The sequence below is a fragment of the Crotalus tigris genome, unplaced genomic scaffold (genome assembly GCF_016545835.1).
Source record: "Crotalus tigris isolate CLP2741 ecotype Arizona unplaced genomic scaffold, ASM1654583v1 scf7180000017668.6805642782:7212621, whole genome shotgun sequence".
NCBI classification, from domain to species: domain Eukaryota; kingdom Metazoa; phylum Chordata; class Lepidosauria; order Squamata; family Viperidae; genus Crotalus; species Crotalus tigris.
Genome location: NW_024096554.1, coordinates 6,567,408 through 6,577,054, shown reverse-complemented (window position 1 = coordinate 6,577,054; position 9,647 = coordinate 6,567,408).

The following is a 9,647-nucleotide window of genomic DNA, read 5'->3' as shown; positions in this document are numbered from 1 at the left end:
GCTGAGCCAGCCCTCTTTTGCCAGTGTGGCTTGTTTGGAGGCTCTCCTTGAGCCACTATGTCTCTTGGTTTTCTCTTCCCCTAGGACCCCCAGCTACCCCCTGAACAGCCCCCCCGCCAGGAAAAAATGCTGCTTTCAAGAGTCACAGAGGGGGCAGGCTCACATCCCTGGGTTCTTCGAAGAAACTTTTGGGAATTGGATACGATGTTCTTCAAAGCTCTATTAACAGTTGCTAAGACATTTTAAAATAAAATAAAATCCATGGCGCATGGAGAAAAATAATGAACTTCAACAGCAGATTAAGGCTAACATTCTGTCACCATTATTTATAGTTTCGAGTCATCTGCATCCAGAGGAAGCCAAGGGGTGCCAAAAGAACAACACATGTAGAGTGACATCATCTTGCAAACGCTGCTCTGAGGGGCTCACTTCCTGATGTCTGAGGCCAAGATGTAGGCTGCGGTATTTGCACGATGACATCGTGTGCGTGTTTGATCACTGATGCTAATCCCCACTGAGCCGGCAAACTCTGGGAAGGAAGAACATGCAGAGCCTTGAGGAAGGTGTTGCTAATGCTAATAAGTGGATAAGAACAGATTCTTGGAAACTGTAAGAGTCCATTAAGTCCCTCTGCATTGTCTGAAAGGATTCTTCCCAGCTTTATTGTCACCTGGGCTCAGTTAGCCTTCATCAGATAAGCTACAAACAGGCCTCTATCTCTAGGTTGCTTGTGTACCCTGCCCCCTCCCCTCCTTTCCCAGCCATTTTCTCCAGAGTTTCTCACACATCTCTTCCATAAAAGGAGATGCTCTGCAGAGGGGGCGTTATGGTGCACCCCTTCACTCCCATCTGGATGCTGGTTTGGTGGACCAACTCCTCTGCCTTAAACTAAACCTTCCTTGCTGGGCTCCCCTAACCCGCCACTAATGGAGGATGAAGAGCTGGACCAGAGGGCCATTCTCTAGGCTTTGGGCTGCAGCTGGCCCAGGAGTCAGATGGAGCCAGGGATGGAGGGCAATGCAAATACTCAGCTCCAAGTCCATCACTGGCTCATGCAGCAGGTCACTCTGGGCTAAGTCGCAGATGGGTTCAACCCCTGGGAACTGCCTTGGAAGAGGTGCCAGGTGGCTTTGCCAGTCCCTGCGCCAAAAGAGTTACGTCTGATCCTCCCTCCGCCCTCGGGTGGCTTTGAGCATTTCTCAGCTCCCGTTCCATTGTCCATCAGCCATCCTGGCCACCCTTGTGCAGAATAGACGAGAATTTTAATTCATTTTAATTTTAATTCATTTGTAAACAGTGCCCAGTCGTATTTTAAAACTCTTTCTGGTATAACAGTTTCAGACATGACATCCTTATAAGCCTCCATTTTCCCTTTCTCGAGTCTTTCCTACCTTTGCTGCAGTGCCTCCTGGGATTTGTAGTACTTTACTGCCGCCTCCTTCTGTCCCAGCCCACCGAGGCGAGCCCTTTGCACCTGCGCTTCCGTGGCCGCAGTGGAGCCTGGAGCCCAAAGTCCAACAGAGAGGCTTCTTGCTGGTCTCTCTAAGGATCTGAGCATCTTGCCTACCCCGAAGAAAGCAAGGATGCCAGTGGCACCCTCAAGCCAGCAGTGTGTGATGGGCCCTGCTTGGATATTCATGTTTCCAATGCTCCCCATCTTGCATCAGAGCCTCTGATTTTGCCAGCCCCCCCCCACACACAATGCCCACCGGGCAGAAGGTTGCATGAATAATTCATAGTAAAAAGTGGCCACAGGAAAAGTGGTCTCTTTTGGCAGAGCAAAGGAATGATGTGCTGTGTGTGAGTTTCTGAGGGCTCTATGACAATTTGCCGCAGCCAACTCATTGTGGGACAAGAGTTGTGCTAGTATCAAAGAATCAGTGCCATTAGAATCTCTTTTCTGGCATTTCCCACCACACTCTCCGGATGAGATATTGTTAACAACTCTTAGTTCTGTAGCACTCGAACATATTTTCTGGCACTTTTTATATGTTTGTTAGAATTTCCCATGTCATTTTCTTAAGAATTGATAATTCACTAGATGCTGGAGGCAGTTTTTTATTTTTAATTTGTTGCCAATGTTAGCACTTTATCAATGAACTACTCACATAAAGAAGTTACTTGTGTAACTTTAAAACAACATTGTTTTTCCATTATTAAAAAGCAAGTAATTTATGTAGAATGTGTGTGCGTGTGCGCACATACACACACAGATCCTTTCTCAAGATATTATCCCATGCATCTGATGAAATTGCCTCTGATCCCAAAAGACACATGTGATAATAAACTGGTTCATCTTCAAAGTGCAGCAAATTTCCTTTTTTGTTTTGCTGCAATGGATTTTATTCATTTTATTTTATTTTTATTTATTAAATTTGTTTGCTTCCTACCTCACCACAAGGTGATTACTGCAGCTATCCCTTGAACACTTAGCCTTCTGTTTTGGCACCACAATGCTGCCACCCAGATATGTGTCAATTGGCCCAGAGAATTAGGTAGCTGATTTGTGTAAATCATCTCTCTCCTGCTCTGAATTTCATCCTCCAGCTGTAATATATGGAATGTGCCGGTGGTTGTACTAGAATTCCTTGTTCAGTAAGGCAAATCCAGAAATACAGTGTCAGGCCTGCCACAATTTAAATCTCTAAGTAGAAATGAGCTCCATCAGTTGAGAAAGGTATAGTTTTATTAGAAATCAAGTACATTGTAGTAATGCAAAGCCAGAACTGAGAATCAAGTTCCAAAATCCCTAAGTTCAACTCCCCCCCGCCCTTAGCTGTCTCTCTCGTCTCCCACCCTGTGTAACCAATCAGGTTCAGGCAAGATGTTTTCATAATTGTCACTCCAAATGTACTTTGGTATGCAGCTCCTTCCTTCTTCCAGTTGGGTTACTTTGAAGCAGCATCTCAAGGAGATACAGTATTTACTTTCAGTTCCCCAAGCATTCCCCTCCCTTCATTCCCGATCCCCACAGTTGATGGCAAACTGTCCCCACAGCAGCGAAGCACAAGCAAGCATAAGGCAGCTGCTGACATACAGTTTGTGGGATGTTCATGGAAAGAGTGCTGCTCCGAGCCTCTTTTGCATCTGGTTCCATTACCTGAGCCACCCTTTGGCCTGGGCGTTGGAGGTGGAGGCAAGGGTCTCACAGAAGGAGTCCCGCTAGAGTATCTGGACCAGCAGACGTGGACCAGGGTGGTTTGACTCCTGTCCCAAGTTCACCAGTTTGCTGGCTTTCTGCAATTCAGTTACTTCATTGGAAGGCTATAATGCTCTTCTGCACCTTCTCTAGGCCCTTCTTCAGTCACCATTTCATCCACACCAGAAAGCGCCTGCACTTTCCATGAGCAAATGAGCTGCCCAATGGAGGGTTTCGGTGGTGGGGGGGTGTTTCTGATCTGGCAATTATTATGTTTTCATTGGTTTGCTTCAAATAACTGCATATAAAGAAGAAAAAGATATAGGACAGAACAGGAAAGAAAGAAAGAAAGAAAGAAAGAGGAGGGAGGGAGAGAGAAAGGGAGAGAGGGAGGAAGGAAGCAAAGAAAGAAGGAAAGAAAGATAGAAAGAAAAAAGAAAAAAGAAAGAATATACACAATAAAGTTGTACAATAAATGTATCAAGTAATGGAAGACATAATTCCTTTTAATCATCTGTGGCTAATGTATATTGATAAGTTATTGGTTTGTAAATTGTTGTAACATCAATTCTGGCAACCACTGAATAGTTGGGACCATATGTTTATCTTTCCCAGGCTGAAAAATAAGTCTTCTAGCTCCAAGCAAAGTGCAGAAAATCCATTTTCTTTGTCCAGATGCCAGCTTCCATATGATAAGGGATAAACTTCAGAAGAACATGAACATCTGAAAATATTGAATCTTAATGCATGCAATAACTTCTTTCCCAAATGGACCAATTTTTGTGCACTATAGAAACATATATTTAAATGAAGCATAGATTTCACTGCATCGCCTATAAAACACTCATTTACCCATCACTTTTCTGTATAAATACAACTAAGTCCAATCAATCTGGAACATTATTTTATATATTAAAAAGATGTATTCTAACAGCTACTGAAGTTTTTGATATTTTAACAACATTTTAAAATTGAATAAAACATGCCAAAAAAGCAAAAAAAGAGAATTATATATATATAAGTGTCTTAGCTTGCCTTGCTGTGTGAGACTTTTTCTTTCATAGAAATCTTGCATAGAATAACAGAGTTGGAAGGGACCTTGGAGGTCTTCTAGTCCAACCCCTTGCTCAGAAGAGCCTATACCCATGGTGGCGAACCTATGGCATGCGTACCACAGGTGGCATGCAGAGCTCTCTCTGTGGGCATGCACACTGTCGCCCCAGTCCTAGGCCTTCAGCTGGGTTTTATAAAGCCTTTTTGCTTTAGGCCTCTGCCGCCATGTGTAAAAAAAAGAGGTTCAATCAATCAATCAATTTCAACTTCTCGTGGGAAAAAAAAAGATCTTGCAAAGTTGGAATTGATTGATTGAACTTTTTAGTCCCACCCAGTCTGCTGTTGCCACCGCAGCCACGCCCACCCAATGGGCCATGCCCACCCAATGGACTACGCCCACCTAATGGGCCACGCCCACCTGGCACCTGACGATTCATAAGTGGGTTTTGTGTCGCAGTTTGGTCACTCGGTCTCTAAAAGGTTCACCATCACTGGCCTATACCATTCCAGACAAGTGACTGTCCAATCTCTTCTTAAAAATCTCCAGTGATGAAGCATCCACAACTTCTGAAGGTAAAGCATTCCACTGTTTAATTGTTCCCATTGTTAGGAAGTTTCTTCTTAGTTCTAGATTGCCTCTCTATTCAGTTTCCATCGACTGCTTCTTATCTTGCCTTCTGGTGCTTTGGAAAATAAGTTGACCTCCTCTTCTTTGTGGCAGCCCCTCAAATATTGGAACACTGCTATTGTTTCACTAGAATAGACATACCCAATTCCTGCAAAAGTTCTTCATATGTTTTAGCCTTCAGTCCCCCTAATCATCTTTGTTGCTCTTCTCTGCACTCTTTCCAGAATCTCGGCATCTTTTTTATATTGTGGTGATCAAAACTGGATGCAGTATTCCAAGTGTGGCCTTACCAAGGCTTTGTAAAGTGGCAGTTATACTTTCATGTAATCTTGATTCTACCCCTCTATTAATGCAGCCTAGGACTGCATTGGCTTTTTTGTCTGCTGCAGCACACTGCTGGCTCATATTTCCCGTGTCGTTCAAACATTCTTTCTTTTAGTCTCCCACTTCTGTGTTGATGGCAAGATTTCTCTTTGCCAGTGCTGTGCCAGATGGATTGTCGCCACTTCAGCAGCCATTTATATTCTCTGGGATCGTAGCTAATAAAAATATTTATGTTTCCAATTTTGTTTTTAGAATGTTCTAAATGTTTTGGTGTCCTCCTATGCAGTACTTTGGAGTCATTTTGTGTAATCACCACATATGGCAAAATGTTCCTCCTTTCTGTTGTGGTATTTGCAACATTTATTGTTCTATAATTTAGCCATTGTGGCCATTTTTATTTTTTAATGGAGACTCAGGGGGTAATCATCAGTTCTGATCTGGGGAGTGAGTGGAGTAAGGGAAGTGGCATTTTTTCCTTTCCAAACTTTACAAGTTCACTTCTGTTTCTACTTTAAGAAATGCTAGAATTTTGAGAAAGATAAATTTCTTCCTAGAGCTTCGTGGAATTGGCTCAGAGTAATACTGTACATTTTAATATATCTATCTATCCCATCTGGAACATTATCTCTATATCCTTAATGGGGGGAAATGTGCAAAAATATATTCCATCAAAATAATGTTGTTGATGGATTATATTTTTGCACATTATTAAGTGCAAAGCTGGATAAATGCAGTGGGCTTGCTCTAATCTAAAAATCAAAGATAAGGTCTGCCTGCAAGTAAGTCCTGTTGACTGCTGTTGACATGTCCATGTTGGCTTCCTGATAGCAATATGGCCTGGCTTTGTGTTATCTTCTTTTTGTGTTTACCTTGTTTTGCTTATTTCTAAACAGAGGTGGAACAGTCAAGGAACATAGAACATAGAATAATAGAGTTGGAAGGGACCTTGGAGGTCTTCTAGTCCAACATTCTGCTTGAGCAGGAGACCCTAGACCATTCAGGACAAATGGTTGTCCAGTCTCTTCTTAAAGCCTCCAGTGATGGAGCACCCACAACCTCTGGAGACAAGTTGTTCTGTTGGTTAATTGTCCTCACTTTTAGGAAATTTCTCCTTAATTCTAGCTTCTCTCCTTGGTTAGTTTCCATCCATTGTTTCTTGTCTTGCTTTTTGCTATTTTAGAAAATAGTTTGACCCCCTTGTCTTTGTAGGAGCCCCTCAAATATTGAAACAGTGATATCATGGCTCCTCTAGTCCTTTTTTTCTTTAGACTAGACCAGGGATAGGCAACCTTTGCTCTTTTATGACTCATGGACTCCATGCTAGCTCAGGAATTCTGGGAGTTGAAGTCCACGAGTCATAAAAGAGCCAAAGTTGCCTACCCCTGGATGAGATATACCCAATTTCTGCAACTGTTCTTTGTATATTTTAGCCTCCAGCCCCCAAATAATTTTTGTTTCTCTTCTCAGCAGCATTTCCAGAGTCTCAACATTTTTTTTTTGCATTGAAGTGACCAAAACTGAATGCAGTATTCCAAGTGTGGTTTTATTGTGGAGGCAAACAAAAGATGGAGCTTTCAGAGAGAAGAGGAGAAACCCCCCCCCAGTCTTTAGAGGCAAAAAGCCTGATCTTTTGCAAGAATGAGGGTGGAGTGGTCGGGCACAGAGATGATGACAAAGGCAAGAAAATAGCCTTGGAAATTTTTGACTGGAGGGATCAGCCACAGTTCTCTAGTTGGAAGGATCTGAATAGAGAACTCTCCAGGCTGTAGGATCAAATCGGCACACAGAAGAAGACTTGACAACCAAAGTCTGCAGCCTGATGATGGAGCTGATGGAAGAACTTGTCCACCTTCAATGAGCAGCAGACAAACAGCACAGCAAGGCAGCCAATTTGCTGCCCATCCCATTTTTGTACTCTGGGCTGTCTGTGGGATCCAATATTTTTAGCTGTTTTTATGTTTTTCCTAGTTTTCTTCCTTGCCCAGCGTCCACTGGAGTTAGGCAGCCAAGAAATTTAAATAAGTCACTAAATAAAATAAAGCAAAGAGAGGGATTACTTCATTGACAAAGGTTTGGGTAAATTAGTTGCGACGTGGTTGGCCTAGAAAGTGAAACCTGGCAGACTGAATTTCACACATAATGATTCATGTAGGACCGGTATGACCCAACAATGGTTTCGGTTCAAAAGTTCAAAGGCATCTCTTTCAATCCTCCAAAATTATCATAGAAAAGATTGATTGAATTGGGCAATGAATCTGAATGCACATTTTCCTGGCAAATTGAAAAAAAAATTGAATCTCAGATGCTTCTAGAGAGAAAAATACTCATAATACTGCAAGGGATCTACCACACAAACCATTAAAATAGACAGCATTGCTATTCATAAAATAACAAAAAAGAGAACAACCATGAGGTATCACATTTTGTTCTCTAGGTCCAGGTAAACGACGTGCCATGTCCCATAGAGCTGGCAAACCTAGGAAGCAAAAACTTTACAGATTTCAGTAAGGTGTCTTTAATGTCAGTTTGGGGTAAGTACAAAATCTTGGAAACTGTAAGGACAAATTCCCAACCTCAGCTATAGTTAATTATGGTGAAATGCTTTATTTCTGGGTCCTTCACATCTGGACTCTGTTGCCTATTCTCCAATAAGCCAAGCAGTTCATTCCTCACCTTCTTTCCACAACCTTGCACAAGATGAGCAGAGACTACTGCAAGTTCCAAAGAGGTTGTAAATTTTCAGACGTTATAAGTTCCAGAAGTTGTAGGTGCTTCATCAATGGAGGTTTTTAAGAAGAAATTGGACAACCATTTGTCTGAAATGGTATAGGGCAGTGATGATGAACCTTTTAGAGACCAAGTGCCCCAAAACTGGCCCCGCTCCCACTCCACCCCCTGCCCCGCCCCCACTCTGCCCTACCCTGCTTGCCTGCAGGGCCACTCACTGCCTCCAGGGCCTGCTGCAGATCACCCAGGCAGTACAGCAGCGCCACGGGGGCCAGGCCCTCTGCCCATGCCCCACAGCATCAGCTGTGCATGATGGGGCATGAGGCCAGATTCTTGTCTACACTGCCTGGCTGCCATGTCCTTTGCTGTGCTGCTCCACGTGGGTCACTCTCCTTCAGGGGGCGACTCTCCTTCAGGGGGGCTCCTGGAGAGGAGGGGGTTGCGGGTGGAGGCAAGGCTGGGGCAATGGCACATGTGCCCACAGAGAGGGCTCCGAGTGCTGCCTTTGGCACCCATGCCATAGGTTTGCCACCACTGGTATAATAATAATAATAATAACAATAATAAGCAGATAACAATAAAACCTGGCAATAAAACCTTAGCCATTGCCAGGTTTTATTGTTATCTGCTTTCCCAGCTACATGAAAAAAATAGCTGGGAAAGCAGATAACAATAAAACCTGGCAATGGCTAAGAGCAGGAAAATTGAAGAAAGAGACCGAGGGACTAATTCTGGCTGCACAAGACCAAGCCTTAAGGACAAATGCATACAAAGTCAAAATTGAGAAGACAGCAACAGACAGTAAGTGCCGCCTATGCAAAGAAGCTGAAGAAACAGTGGACCACTTGGTAAGCTGTTGCAAGAAGATTGCACAGACTGATTACAAGCAGCGGCATGACAAAGTAGCAACAATGGTGCATTGGAAGATCTGCAAAAAATATCATTTGCCTGTAAGCAAAAACTGGTGGGATCATAAAATAGAGAAAGTCATAGAAAATGATAAAATTAAACTGCTCTGGGACTTCAGAATTCAAACAGACAAGCACCTGCAACATAACACCACAGACTTAACAATTGTCGATAAGAAAGACAAAAAAGTCTGGATAGTGGATGTGGCAGTGCCTGGAGACAGCAGAATAGAAGAGAAAGAACTGGAGAAGATAACAAAATACAAAGACCTACAAATAGAAATAGAAAGACTGTGGCAAAAGCAAGCAAGGGTAGTACCAATAGTCATAGGCTCCTTGGGTGCAATCCCAAAACAACTGGAGCACCACTTGAACACCATTGGCATTGACAAATGCGCTATTAGTCAATTGCAAAAGGCGGCCTTACTAGGAACTGCTTCCATCCTGCGACGATATCTGTAATACCATCAAACATCCACATCTGCCTATCCCAGGTCCCGGGTAAGGACTCAATAGGTAGACAAAATGCCAAATCCAGTCTGAACATCTGGCTGACTGTGCGATGATCGATAATAATAATAATAATAATTATTATTATAATGAGCAGGGGGTTGGACTAGAAGACCTCCAAGGTCCCTTCCAACTCTATTATTCTGTTAGGTCTTCATCACAGATACCCACAAACTGACTGAAGAGCCAGAAGAGGAAACTGGAGCACCAGTCTAGCTTTTGCAGGAAGCTGAGAAACCACACATGGAAAGCATTAAAAAGATACCAGAGACTGAAGGAAACAAATGGGAAAAAGCTGCAGATGAGGAGATTGAAACATTCCACAACAATGAGACTCAGAAACTCGTGAAGATCAAGT